This window comes from Periplaneta americana, chromosome 5 (assembly GCF_040183065.1).
Source record: "Periplaneta americana isolate PAMFEO1 chromosome 5, P.americana_PAMFEO1_priV1, whole genome shotgun sequence".
Lineage (NCBI taxonomy): Eukaryota > Metazoa > Arthropoda > Insecta > Blattodea > Blattidae > Periplaneta > Periplaneta americana.
This window is the reverse complement of record NC_091121.1, coordinates 186,208,230-186,224,377: the sequence shown is the minus strand read 5'-3', so window position 1 is coordinate 186,224,377 and position 16,148 is coordinate 186,208,230. Positions and strand designations below refer to the sequence as shown.

Sequence of the window (16,148 nt, the reverse complement as noted above, 5' to 3'; positions counted from 1 at the left end):
ACATTTTGGCGATTTTCATATTTTTGGTGCATTGGTATTTTTTGCATAGCAAGCACCATTTTTGTATTTTGTGTAAAAAAAATCAAAATATGTCCTCTTTGTTTTATTATAATACAAATTTGAGTTTCTGTAAGCCAGCATGCGACTCCCATCTACAGTTTTTTCCTTCTCCTGTAAAATTCACATTTTGTCAGTTACACGGTATAGTTTCTTCAATGACGATATTACAATGGATCCCGGTTCATTGTTGACTGATTTTAATGAGACAGCAGATATGTTGGCGTAAGAAGAGCAAAAATCAAACAAGGAACCCAACAAAATTTTGTGTATGAATCAATAAAAAAAAAAAAAGATCAATCAATGAAACCTATTAATTCCAAATTAAAAGCAACAATTAAAATGCTCAGTGGAATAAACTGATAACTGAACATAAAATGATTGCAGATTTTCCCTGCAATGTTCAGACTTGTTTCCTAGGCAAACACCTGCATAAAATTGGAGTACTTGCGTCGCCAAATTGCTTTTTGTGTTCAAAGGCAGAAGAAATGGATGAGAGACATTAATATGTGATGCACTTTCAACATTTAAGAACCTCATCTCTAGATATTGGGAGGCAATAAGAAGAATGACTTTACTGTCCAATTCAAAGCATTAGATACATACATACATGCATGCATGTTTAAATGTAGAATATATTCCAAAATAAATTTAAAGTCCTTTTTTTTTTTAGTTACGATATGTTAATTCAATTTGTAACTGTCATTTGCTAATGTGTCTGCCATTTTGCTTCTTAAAACTACAATGTGAAATGGTATCCACTGGATAACAATGCTTGTGAATGTTGAAAGATTATTGATTGATTTATATACCTAGAGGTTACTTACTGTTTAAAAATATCCTGTCTGTTATAATTGTACATGTATCATATTGACCTTTTAAATCTGTCTGTTACTATTTTTATTCTGTTGTGTTGGCTGTAGCTTAAATAAGGCTTATTCACAATTAAAATGGCGGTACCTATACCAACAAAAGCATTCTTCAGCATTATCATTTATATTCGCATCTGTTTATTTTATTACCTACAATAAGTTGACGAGAACTCGAAAATGGATTTCAACTAATTGTTTTTTACCTCAGCGTCTACTTCCGCTGAAACACAACAAAGATAAATGAAACTGGTACCGCTGTATAAAAATAACGCAAGTCTATTATTAGGTACAAAGCAAACTTGATTAAACTCGCTGGTGGTATGCAGTGTTCCACTTTGTTAGGTTAATAGCTTAAGGATTTGTCCACGTCCAGTTCAGTTCAATGATCCAATACATTTACGTCAGAGAGATTTGTATGCACTCTCTTGGTTCAATCACCGAAGTACATTACCAGTATATATATTTACTTATGGCTTTTAGAGAACCCAGAGGTTCATTGCTGCCCTCACATAAGCCCGCCATCGGTCCCTATCCTGAGCAAGATTAATCCAGTTCCTACCATCATATCCCACCTCCCTCAAATCCATTTTAATATTATCCTCTCATCTACGTCTCGGTCTCCCCAAAGGCCTTTTTCCCTCCGGCCTCCTAACTAACACTCTATATGCATTTCTGGATTCACCCATACATGCTACATGCCCTCCCCATCTCAAACGTCTGGATTTAATGTTCCTAATTATGTCAGGTGAAGAATACAATGAGTGCAGTTCTCCATTGTGTAACTTTCTCCATTCTGTAACTTCATCCCTATTATCCCCAAATATTTTCCTAAGCACCTTATTCTCAAACACTCTTAATCTCTGTTCCTCTCTCAGAGTGAGAGTCCAAGTTTCACAACCATAAGAACAACTGGTAATTCATTCATTCATAGTGTTCTGTCCAAGGGCAGGTCTTTCACTCCAAATCCAGCATTTTCCAGTCTTTCCTATTTTCTGCCTTCCTCTTTGTCTCCTCATATGACCCATATATCTTAATGTCATCTATCATCTGGTAACTGTTTTATAAATTCTAACTTTCAGCTTTTTTGACAGCAGACTGGATGATAAAAGCTTCTCAACCGAATAATAACAGGCATTTCCCATATTTATTCTGCGTTTAATTTCCTCCCAAGTCTCAATTATATTTGTTACTGCTGCTCCAAGACACCATATTTAAATTTTTCCACCTTTTCAAAGGATAAATTTCCAACTTCTATATTTCCATATCGTGCTATGTTTTGGTCACGAGACATAATCATGAGACATATATTGAAAAGAAACTGCTATTTTGAGCATTACGTACTGGTATCATTAAAAATTTTCTGTGTAAATAGAAGAGTTGAAGATACATTTTTTGCTAGTTAAGCTTAAGCTCCTAATTCGACGTAGAGATGTAAGCGTGAGGGCAGAAGAGCCGACATATTTGGGAAACTTGGGACTCGGACAACAAAGAAACACAGTGAAAGGTGGGACAAAATGGTTGAAACGTGTTTCAGAAGCCAATGCTATTCAAGGTTTGCAGTGCGATGTAGTATCAGCAATAATAAAAATTGTGCATTTGTAATTTAAGATTTTTGCTCCTTTATCATTACACTGCAAAAAGTCTATTTAGAGGTTTTCATGGAAACAGAGACCACAGAGAACCGGAAGGTGATCTTTGACATGCCTCTTCCTTGTTCTGCCCGTCTCTGTCTATTCTGCCTTCCTCTTTATCCCTCCTCGTTTGTCCGTCTGATAATGTGTATAGCGATTTCCCTTGATGACGGATTTCTTTGTTCATATTCAGTACCTAGTAAGAGTCTATTATCCAGGAATGCCACTCAATGCTACAGGCACTACATAACAGATAAGTACAGGTACTTAAAATGTAGCATTTATTTTATAAATCCGCTACGACTTCCTCCTTGAATTTTTATTGCACAGACATCAAATGAAATGACATCTAAACAACATGTCCCTAGAAAATCTGTGCCAGAGATTTAGCATCAATAGAATTACGAATATATCTAAAAATCGAAAACTTCAGACAATTCTAGTGCTCAAAGAGAGTAAATCCACATGAATTACATTACGTTGTTGTTGTCTAATGCCAGACATTTGACAATAAAGTCATTTGACCTCTTGCACTCCAATATTTTTCAAAGATATTATCATAGCCAGCCACTGAAGCACAGATTTTGAGGTGTTCCGAATCCATTTCTTGGTTTGAGTTGCACAATGGGCAGTTAGGGGACTGATATATTCCAATTCTATGCAGGTGTTTGGCCAAACAATCATGGCCTGTTACCAATCTAAATGCAGCTACAGACGATTTTCGTGGTAAATCGGGAATTAACTGTGGATTATGATGCAGAGAATTCCATTTTTTCCCTTGAGATTGTGTTTTCAAATTTTGTTTGTTGAAGTCTAAGTATGTAGATTTAATAAATCTTTTCACAGAGTAATACGTAGATTTAGTAACAGGTCTGTAAGTAGCAGTGCTGCCCTTCTTTGCTAAAGCATCCGCATTCTCGTTTCCCAGGATTCCACAATGGGATGGTATCCATTGGAATACAATTCTTTTATTGAGTGATATTAATTGAGAGAGCATGTTAGTTATTTCTGCTGTTTGAGATGAAGGTGTGTGTTTAGAGACTATTGATAGAATAGCTGCTTTGGAGTCTGACAATATAACTGCATTCCTAAATTTATTGATGTGGCATAGAAGATTCCTGAGACTTTCACTTATTGCAATGATTTCACCATCAAAACTTATTGTTCCATATCCAAGAGATCTATAAAGTGAGAAGAGACAGCACGTAACACCTGCACCGGCACCTTGTTCTCTGGAGATCAAGAATCCGTCAGTGTATAAATGAAGCCAGTTTTGTGGAGGGTACCTAATATTAATTGTCTCTAAAGACAATTGTTTCAGTATATCAGTGTTTACTTCTGATTTCAGTATTTCTTCTGTTAAATTTAGATTATATTCTATATTTAATAGAGTTAAAGGGTTTGGTTTAATTTGTAGAATTACATTACGTATCTTAGGCCTGCCTCCAGCAGTTCCTGCTAGGATGGTTACACTGGTGTCTCGGAACTCTTTCCGCTCAACACTCGTGTAACCTTCCTAGCAAGAAACTGCAGGAGGGAGGACTATAATAATGTAATAAGTATTTTATTCTTAATCAATATTTTAGAACGTTTAATATTGAAGGTGAAAATTAAGAAAAAACATATTTCTTGAAGGAATAGGTAAAAGATCCTAGACTATATTGTTGATGTAGGTCTTTAAAACATTCCAGTAAAAGAATCATGCAGATATTTAATTAATTGTATAGTTTATAATTTTCAAATACAAACTGCTGAGCCATTCATACCAGAACCCACACTTTCTGATGTCGAAATTCCAATAGAAAATCTGAAAAAGTACAAGTCTCCAGGTATTGATCAAATTCCAGCAGAATTAATACAAGATGGTGGAAGGGCATTATCTAGCGAAATTTATAAACTTGTACTTGCAATTTGGGAAAAGGAAATTGTACCAGAACAATGGAAGGAGTCCATAATCGTACCTATTTTTAAGAAGGGGGACAAGACTAACTGTAGTAACTTTCGAAGAATATCACTTTTGTTGACGCCGTACAAAATTTTGTCCAATATCCTTTTGAGAAGGTTAACTCCATATGTAGATAAAATTATTGGGGATCATCAATGTGGTTTTAGGCGTAATAGATCAACTACTGATCAGATTTTTTGTATTCGACAGATATTGGAGAAAAAATGGGAGTATAAGGGTACAGTGCATCAGTTATTCATAGATTTCAAAAAAGTGTATGACTCGGTTAAGAGAGAAGTTTTATACAATATTCTTATTGAATTTGGTATTCCCAAGAAACTAGTTCGACTAATTAAAATGCGTCTTAGTGAAACTTACAGCATAGTCCGTATAGGCCAGTTTCTATCTGATGCTTTTCCAATTCACTGCAGGGAGATGCACTATCACCTTTACTTTTTAATTTCGCTCTAGAATATGCCATTAGGAAAGTCCAGGATAACAGAGAGGGTTTGGAATTGAACGGGTTACATCAGCTTGTCTATGCGGATGACGTGAATATGCAAGGAGTAAATCCACAAACGATTAGGGAAAACGCGGAAATTCTAGTTGAAGCAAGTAAAGCGTAGGGTTGGAAGTAAATTCCGAAAAGACTAAGTATATGATTATGTCTCGTGACCAGAATATTGTACGAAATGGAACTATAAAAATTGGAGATTTATCTTTCGAAAAGGTGGAAAAATTCAAATACCTTGGAGCAACAGTAACAAATATAAATCGACAGTCGGGAGGAAATTAAACGCAGAATAAATATGGGAAATGCGTGTTATTATTCGGTTGAGAAGCTTTTGTCATCTAGTCTTCTGTCAAAAAATCTGAAAGTTAGAATTTATAAAACAGTTATATTACCGGTTGTTCTGTATGGTTGTGAAACTTGGACTCTCACTTTGAGAGAGGAACAGAGATTAAGGGTGTATGAGAATAAGGTGCTTAGGAAAATATTTAGGGCTAAGAGGGATGAAGTTACAGGAGAATGGAGAAAGTTACACAACGCAGAGCTGCACGCATTGTATTCTTCAACTGACATAATTAGGAACATAAAATCCAGATGTTTGAGATGGGCAGGACATGTAGCACGTATAGGCGAATCCAGAAATGCATATAGAGTGTTAGTTGGTAGGCCGGAGGGAAAAAGACCTTTGGGGAGGCCGAGACGTAGGTGGGAAGATAATGTTAAAATGGATTTGAGGGAGGTGGGATATGATGGTAGAGACTGGATTAATCTTGCTCAGGATAGGGACCGATGGCGGGCTTATGTGAGGGCGGCAATGAACCTCCGGGTTCCTTAAAAGCCAGTAAGTAAGTAAGTATTTTATAATGTAAATGCTTTACAGTTGTAAAGAAATTATGCAACTTTGATATTATTTCTACAGGTAATTACAGTATTAGCTATATTAATATCCTGAATACTGTTTTATAAACCGTAATGTATGTATATTAAGCATGAAAAGTTTTGTTCATTTAGCTTTATAGTAGCTGAAATATAAAAAAAAATTTCATTACATTTTTTCAGGCTAATAGTGTACCTCCCCCCTGCCTAACTGCGACAGAACGAAATGGCAGACACATAAGCAAAGACGGCTTCAGATAAAATGTCCATAAATAAGAGTGTGTTAATTTATTTTCTATTAAGCAAATAATGGTCACAATAGTAACATACTACACAAATTAATGTTACGAAGGCCAACATTCACGAAATACATTAAATAGAAGTAAAGAAGTTAAGACAGTTTTATAGAAATTAAACAGTGGACATCTCAGGAAAATTAAAGTAATAGGTTCTGGCTTGGCTTTTCTTACATTCCTACATTCCTAGATTTATCTAAATTTAAATAAATGTGTAGTGAAGAATATTGCTGGAGAACCTTTTAAGTGTAGTGTAAATATTTGTAATTTAAATTTATGTATTGTATTGATTAAGGCTGGTTGAGTGGAAGAGAAGGCCTTATGGCCTTAACTCTGCCAGCGAAAATAAAACATTATTATTATTATTATTATTATTATTATTATTATTATTATTATTATTATTACAAGTTGATTATATAGAAAATGCGACCAATTCATTTTGAAGTAATAACCATGAAATACATAAGTTGGATTTTAAGAACCATTATCGCTATCGCTATGAAACTTTTCGTATCTTATATAACTGCCGACATTCTTATTATCTGATGATCATTTCTCTGGTTTTCAATATCCAAGATTGACAGAAGCGCCGTCACGGTGATCTAGTGGCTAGAACACTGGACTTACAAGATCCTGTTGACCTTGGTTCGATCCCCGGCGTACCCCTGATTTATAACTTGTGTTGGGCAAGCCCGTAAGCTCCGGTTCCCCTGTAGCATCCCAACAAATCTCCATAATTATCTCATCTCAATGCGCGCGTAGCGTAGACCAGCCTCTTATGGCGCACCCTGGGCAACGACTCTGTCGGTAAATTGGTCTACACAACTGGCTTCATATGGGTGAATGACGAACAGTCAAGTACCCGCCATTAGACACAAAAAAAACACACACACATTGACACAGGGGCGTACGCAAGGGAGGGAGGGTTACGGGGATTGAAACCCCCCCCCTTTTTAACTAAAAAAATTACATATATTTAGACTCTAGTATTTTTTTATCCATTATCGTTTTCCCTTCTATAATTTTTCATTGTCAGAGTAACAAAATCTACATCGACATAAGGCATAGTTATCCTACCCCTCCTTCAATATAATCCCTGTGCTTGATGCTGTAGCACGTTCGAATTATAACAACACCATTCTTATTATAGAAAGACTTATCGCCTGGTATAATAAAATGAAGCGGACACAAAATGAAATTTAACTTGTTTGTTGAAAATTGGATGACTGTGAAAAAGTTACGTTCCAAACATTTTATATGGATATTAATAAATATACCGTAACGTAATAATAATAATAATAATAATAATAATAATAATAATAATAATAATAATAATAATAATAATAACAATACACAAAATTTAAATTTACCGAGAATGTATTGAACTTGTATCGGCACAGTATGCTAATATTCACGAAAAACTTACAAAATCTGTACTATGAATGTGCAATTACAATATAATTTAATCATAGTAGGACAAGTGCTTAGGAAAATATTTGGGGCTAAGAGGGATGAAGTTACAGGAGAATGGAGAAAGTTACACAACGCAGAACTGCACGCATTGTATTCTTCACCTGACATAATTAGGAACATTAAATCCAGACGTTTGAGATGGGCAGGGCATGTAGCACGTATGGGCGAATCCAGAAATGCATATAGAGTGTTAGTTGGGAGGCCGGAGGGAAAAAGACCTTCGGGGAGGCCGAGACGTAGATAGGAAGATAATATTAAAATGGATTTGAGGGAGGTGGGATATGATGATAGAGACTGGATTAATCTTGCTCAGGATAGGGACCGATGGCGGGCTTATGTGAGGGCGGCAATGAACATCCGGGTTCATTAAAAGTAAGTAAGTATGCAATTCCTTTTAAAACAGGAAATATGCATCTATTAATTTTTATTAAGCTTGCATTTAGCATATCTAATGCGCTTATACACGAATCATTCACTAATTGTAAGTCATTATTTTCTAAAAAAATGTTTTACAACCTCCGTCATTAAATTATTAACCAAAAATATGAAAATTCAGTAAAAATTAAATAATTAATTGTGTTAATCGAGAAGAAAAAAATGCATACCGTACTTCATTTTATTAGGGGTTATACGCAGCATGAAGAAAACATCGTGATTGCTGGAAAAGATCAAATCTTAAATTTCCACAGAAATAAGTTACACTTTCCAGCAAATATATATAAAAAATGTGACTTTTGTCATACTGTTTCCGTCGAAGTATATTTGTACAGTCTTTCTTCTCAAATACTGAACAGATTTGCTACTACTCATATCTACGACTCAAGTCATTCAGAAAAATATGCACATGATATATACGGCAACTTTTAAATAAACCACAAAGCTTCAAGAAAGTATTATACAATCTTCGGCTAAAACTTTAGTTGCTTATTTGAATTTTGAATTCATTTTAATAAAGCTGTCAAATAAGTCGAATTATAATGAAGAAATAATATAATTTTAGTTTTGTTTGTCTTTACTTATTTTAATGTTAACCCAGAAGTATGTTTGTTAACACATTTTAATATTTTACTTGTGAACGTTTTCGCCCATTTTGGGCATCTTCAGACCATAAAGATTTATCCAATATAATAACTCGTTCGCGATCTCTGGCTGTCATGAATGATTATAATATGACATTAAATATGCATATTTATCATACAATACCTTTTGGTGCTGTATTTTAGTGTACCTTTTTAGAAAATGTTTCTAGTGTATTTATAAACTTCCAATAATTGTTTGTAGAATTTCAATGTGTATTATGCAATTATGTACAGATATCTTTATGGTCTGAAGATGCCCAAAATGGGCGAAAACGTTCACAAGTAAAATATTAAAATATATTAACAAACATACTTCTAGGTTAACATTAAAATAAGTCAAGACGGAAACATTGATCCAATATAATAACTCGTTCGTGATCTCTAGCTGTCATGAATGATTATAATATGACATTAAATATGCATATTTATCATACAATACCTTTTGTTGCTGTATTTTTACTGTACCTTTTTAGAAAATGTTTCTAGTGTATTTATAAACTTCCATTAATTGTTTGTAGAATTTCAATATGTATTATGCAATTATGTACAGATATCTTTATGGTCTGAAGATGCCCAAAATGCACGAAAACGTTCACAAGTAAAATATTAAAATATGTTAACAAACATACTTCTAGGTTAACATTAAAATAAGTCAAGACGGAAACACTGATCCAATATAATAACTCGTTGGCGATCTATAGCTGTTATGAATGATTATAATACGACATTAAATATGCATATTTATCATACAACTATCTTTTGTTGCTGTATTTTTAGTGTACCTTTTTAGAAAATGTTTCTAGTGTATTTATAAACTTCCATTAACTGTTTGTAGAATTTCAATATGTATTATGCAATTATCTTTATGGTCTGAAGATGCCCAAAATGGGCGAAAACGTTCACAAGTAAAAATATTAAAATATGTTAACAAACATACTTCTGGGTTAACATTAAAATAAGTCAAGAAAGAAACATTGATCCAATATAATAACTCGTTCGTGATCTCTAGCTGTCATGAATGATTATAATATGACATTAAATATGCATATTTACCATACAATACCTTTTGTTGCTGTAATTTTAGTGTACCTTTTTAGAAAACGTTTCTAGTGAATTTATAAACTTCCATTAATTGTTTGTAGAATTTCAATGTGTATTATGCAATGATGTACAGATATCTTTATGGTCTGAAGATGCCCAAAATGGGCGAAAACGTTCACGAGTAAATTATTAAATGTTTTAACAAACACACTTCTGGGTTAAGATTAAAATAAGTCAAGACGGAAACATTGATCCAATATAATAACTCGTTCGTGATCTCTAGCTGTCATGAATGTGACATTAAATATGCATATTTATCATACAATACCTTTTGTTGCTGTATTTTTACTGTACCTTTTTAGAAAATGTTTCTAGTGTATTTATAAACTTCCATTAATTGTTTGTAGAATTTCAATATGTATTATGCAATTATGTACAGATATCTTTATGGTCTGAAGATGCCCAAAATGGGCGAAAACGTTCACAAGTAAAATATTAAATGTTTTAACAAACATACTTCTGGGTTAACATTAAAATAAGTCAAGAAAGAAACATTGATCCAATATAATAACTCGTTCGTGATCTCTAGCTGTCATGAATGATTATAATATGACATTAAATATGCATATTTACCATACAATACCTTTTGTTGCTGTATTTTTAGTGTACCTTTTCAGAAAATGTTTTTAGTGTATTTATAAACTTCCATTAATTGTTTGTAGAATTTCAACATGTATTATGCAATTATGTACAGATATCTTTATGGTCTGAAGATGCCCAAAATGGACGAAAACGTTCACAAGAAAAATATTAAAATATGTTAACAAACATACTTCTGGGTTAACATTACAATAAGTCAAGAAAGAAACATTGATCCAATATAATAACTCGTTCGTGATCTCTAGCTGTCATGAATGATTATAATATGACATTAAATATGCATATTTACCATACAATACCTTTTTTTGCTGTATTTTTAGTGTACCTTTTTAGAAAATGTTTCTAGTGTATTTATAAACTTCCATTAATTGTTTGTAGAATTTCAATATGTATTATGCAATTATCTTTATGGTCTGAAGATGCCCAAAATGGGCGAAAACGTTCACAAGTAAAAATATTAAAATATGTTAACAAACATACTTCTGGGTTAACATTAAAATAAGTCAAGAAAGAAACATTGATCCAATATAATAACTCGTTCGTGATCTCTAGCTGTCATGAATGATTATAATATGACATTAAATATGCATATTTACCATACAATACCTTTTGTTGCTGTATTTTTAGTGTACCTTTTTAGAAAATGTTTCTAGTGTATTTATAAACTTCCATTAATTGTTTGTAGAATTTCAATATGTATTATGCAATTATCTTTATGGTCTGAAGATGTCCAAAATGGGCGAAAACGTTCACAAGTAAAATATTAAAATATGTTAACAAACATACTTCTGGGTTAACATTAAAATAAGTCAAGAAGGAAACATTGATCCAATATAATAACTCGTTCGTGATCTATAGCTGTCATGAATGATTATAATATGGCATTAAATATGCATGTCTTTTGTTGCTGTATTTTTAGTGTACCTTTTTAGAAAATGTTTCTAGTGTATTTATAAACTTCCATTAACTGTATGTAGAATTTCAATATGTATTATGCAATTATGTACAGATACATTTATGGTCTGAAGATGCCCAAAATGGGAGAAAACGTTCACAAGTAAAATATTAAAATGTGTTAATGAACATACTTTTGGGTTAACATTAAAATAAGTCAAGACGGAAACATTGATCCAATATAATAACTCGTTCGTGATCTCTAGCTGTCATGAATATGACATTAAATATGCATATTTATCATACAATACCTTTTGTTGCTGTATTTTAGTGTAACTTTTTAGAAAATGTTTCTAGTGTATTTATAAACTTCCATTAATTGTTTGTAGAATTTCAATATGTATTATGCAATTATCTTTATGGTCTGAAGATGCCCAAAATGGGCGAAAACGTTCACAAGTAAAATATTAAAATGTGTTAACAAACATACTTCTGGGTTAACATTAAAATAAGTCAGGACGGAAACAAAACTGAAATTATATTATTTCTTCATTTTAGTTGCTTGTATTATGCTACCATACAAAACATGCAACACACTACAATAACACACACAGAAATTACGCACGTATTACGAGCTACTGGTTCAGACACAGCACTGTGGTATCTCTTACCAGCAGCCTCACAGCAAAACAAGGCACAGCATGTCACACTGTTGAGCCTCAGCAGCTCCAGAGCTCCACCCTACAAAAACTAGCACCCCTAACTCCAGATAAAACGGAGCCTCCACCCTCCAGAATGTTGACCTCATTTCCCACTCCCCGTGGATAGCTCCATCCAGCTAGCAGATCAATAGCAGCACCAGACGGGTGGAGAGGGTGGGGAGAAAATGGAGGGGCAAGCCAACCAGTCAATACCGACTGCTGTCTGTCCACGGTCTATTTCATATTAATACTAAATAAAAGGTACACGGAACAATCCAGCATGCATCTTACAAGAGTAAGGTCAGTTCAATTGCAGGATGGAGAACAGGGGGTGTGCCTCCTCATATTCTGAGTGAAGAAATCATTCGTTTCCTAAACAATGCCTCCCACCCCCATTTTAGTTAATTTTGGCATCTAGATTTCCATCCAGAAACTACCAAATCGGTAATTAATTTCTCATAGTTATAATGAATTTTTATTTTCTTCCCAACACTTTCTTGTTTTCTCTTTTTAGATACGTTCATCGTATTTTAACTCATCATCATCATCATCATCATCATCATCATCATCTCCCTCAAGAATTAGACATTTGATCCGTTTTATTCCCGTTCCTCTGAGATTTAGGAACCAACATTTGACATTCACAAGTAACGAAGAAACTTATTAGTTAGCTTGAGGCAAGACTATCTTCGAAACAACAGAGACTGAGAAAAAAAAAAGATCTTGATAATCCATTTTGGATCAATTAAAAAGAAAGAGTGGTTATGGGGAGAAGATGAACCTCCATTTCCTACCGAAAACTGAACCTAAGTCCGTGAAACTGATGGGTATAAAAATACCATTTTATTAACAACAGATTAATAATAATAATAATAATAATAATAATAATAATAATAATAATAATAATAATAATAATAATCAGTAACAAATATAAATGACACTCGGGAGGAAATTAAACGCAGAATAAATATGGGAAATGCGTGTTATTATTCGGTTGAGAAGCTCTTATCATCCAGTCTGCTATCCAAAAATCTGAAAGTTAGAATTTATAAAACAGTTATATTACCGGTTCTTCTGTATGGTTGTGAAACTTGGACTCTCACTCTGAGAGAGGAACATAGGTTCAGGGTGTTTGAGAATAAGGTGCTTAGGAAAATATTTGGGGCTAAGCGGGATGAAGTTACAGGAGAATGGAGAAAGTTACACAACACTGAACTGCACGCATTGTATTCTTCACCTGACATAATTAGGAACATTAAGTCCAGACGTTTGAGATGGGCAGGGCATGTAGCACGTATGGGCGAATCCAGAAATGCATATAGAGTGTTAGTTGGGAGACCGGAGGGAAAAAGACCTTTAGGGAGGCCGAGACGTAGATGGGAGGATAATATTAAAATGGATTTGAGGGAGGTGGGGTATGATGATAGAGACTGGATTAATCTTGCACAGGATAGGGACCGCTGGCGGGCTTATGTGAGGGCGGCAATGAACCTTCGGGTTCCTTAAAAGCCATTCGTAAGTAAATAATAATAATAATAATAATAATAATAATAATAATAATAATAATAATTTTGTCAAAGGGGGGCATTACTAAAATTGTTTACAATTTACGTTATTGATTTTTTAAATTTTATGTATTATTATTATTATTATTATTATTATTATTATTATTATTATTATTATTATTATCAGCTGAGTTTCGCAGGGTATGTGAAACTAGTTCCTGGAAGAACGTTCGCTACAACATCGTCACGCTGTGGCTGCGAAGAAACATTTGCCAACGTGAAATTTTCACTAACCTCGCGAGAATTACTACGCGACTTAAAAAAAAAAAAAAGTTGTAAAATTGAGCTTTGCGGTCGCTTAGACATATCAAAGAACCCGGAACGATAATGTGAAGTTTATTTTAAAAATACGAACTGTCAAATCCACAAAACATTAAACGAACGTTTTACAATAAAATCATAACTCAAACTAACGAAGGGGTGAATATCGCTCTTAAAATCAGTTTAAAATCGACAATGCACAATATTTAACTGCACTGCAGAAATGTCAAAACATTCACAATAAGTTAAATTTCATATTGTGTCAGCTTCATTTTAGTACAAGCTCGGTACTAGACGGTAGATGTTTTTATACCAGAGATAGCATTGTTAACCCTCTTAGTGCCGACCTTCTTTACGTAGTATTATGTGAAAAATGCCAAGTAAATTTACACAAGTGAACCACTCCACTGAAACTTCCTCTATGCTCTTAGCGCAACATAACAGTGGTATTTGCCGTCTGGAGAATAACAGCAAAATGGAAACTATATCACGATTAGATCGTGACCGACACTTCTAGCAAAATTATAAAATCACGACTCAAAGGGTTAAAAATTCGAACGTGTCGCAGCACCAAGCACAGGGATTATATTGAAGGAGGGATAGGAGAACTATGCCTTATGTTGATGTAGATTTTGTTACTCTGACAGTGAACAATCAGAGAATGAGATACGATTGTGGATTAAGAAAGTACTCATATATATATATATATATATATATATATATATATATATATATATTTTTTTTTTTTTTTTCAAAAGTTCAGGAGGGTACAAACCTAGTAACCCCCCCCCTCTTCAAATGAAGAAACAACAGCATATAGTACAGAATATGTAGGGTACATATGAATACATGAAAAAAAAATCTGTAAATATATCCATATCCAAGAATACAGCAAGATGTCCACACCTGTGGAGTAGCGGTTAGCCCGTCTAGCCGCGAAACCAGGTGGCCTGGGTTCGATTCCCGGTTGGGGCAAGTTATCTGGTTGAGGTTTTTTCCAGGGTTTTCCCTCAACCCAATATGAGCAAATGCTGGGTAACTTTCGGTGCTGGACCCCGGACTCATTTCACCGGCATTATCACCTTCATATCATTCAGACGCTAAATAACCTAGGTGTTGATACAGCGCCGTAAAATAACCCAATAAAATAAAAAAAAATACAGCAAGATTTGAAGCATAGTCCTCAAGTTTTGAAAAGTAGTCAAACTTACTAAACTGACATTCAACTATAAGATTATTTAAAATCTAAGACGCTCATGAACATGATTTAATTTAATGTAAATAACGGGCAAATGGCACGCTTTTTACTTCCTCATTGTGCGAAACATAAAGAGAAAGTTATTGTGATGTTGCAAAAAAAACCAATTTCGAGATTTTCACAGAAACGCACGTTTTATGCACATCTGATACCGAAGAAGTGGTTCTGGACACGCAGTCTGTGTGTCCATCGTGCACAAAGATTCCTGCTAACTATTGGAAGGAGTTCGTTCATATACTAGTCAATTAACCAGAATTATAGCCCACATGTAATATAGCCTAATACTTCTAGTGAAACTATCTACATAGAACCTTTGTGAATATTCCTGTACTGCTGTACTACCATTCACTAAAAATTTGCGATATATTCTATCTTAAAGGATTATTCTATAAAATATAATAGGCCTAAACTATATACTAGATGATACTCGGTCATTTCCGGACCAGGGTTCCTATCTCAAATTGATACATGTGCCCTTCGCCATCAACCTTGAAAGTTTGTAACACCACCTCGGAAACACCCTGTATAAACCGAACGAGTGATGCAGTAGAATGTTATAGTGCAAGAAGACCCAATTATTCACAAGCTATTATCTTTGTAATGGTTTGATTTAATATAGCGTTGTGTTGTGGGTTGTATCACTCTAGAATGAACACCCTGTATGATAATCCTTTCTGTAACTCCGCCCAATGTTGCGCATCTCTGATGTTATTGAATCTTAGACACAGGGAGCCTTTATTAAGCAGAAGCGCACGAGCTCTTTCATTAAATCCTCAGACTACATAAACAGACACGAAATGAGTTCCATTTTAATACCAAGCTTAAAGCCCACGCATATATAATTGAAAATTCTGGATCAAAGCACGCATACTGTCTTTGGGAGATTAAATATTGCCAATGAATGTCAAAGATTGAGAATATACAAGGAACTCCCACAGCGCCAACTGGCAAAGTCTTGGAAAGCACCATCCTATGGTTTTGCAAGTTTCTCAGGCAAATATCGAGAAGAATCTGGAGAAAAAATGACA

At 34.1% G+C, this 16,148-nt stretch overlaps 1 protein-coding gene across 4 annotated transcripts in view; it reads right to left on the bottom strand.

The window, feature by feature from the left end:
- Rab3-GEF (Rab3 GDP-GTP exchange factor) overlaps positions 1–12,153 on the bottom strand; it is a 265,816-nt gene extending 253,663 nt beyond the window's left edge. For all 4 annotated transcript variants that reach the window (XM_069826882.1, XM_069826883.1, XM_069826884.1 and 1 more), the window contains exon 1: positions 12,007–12,153. The gene's annotated coding sequence lies outside the window, so the exon portion shown is untranslated. The remainder of the gene's footprint in view (positions 1–12,006) is intronic.
- Between the last annotated feature and the right edge of the window lie 3,995 nt (positions 12,154–16,148).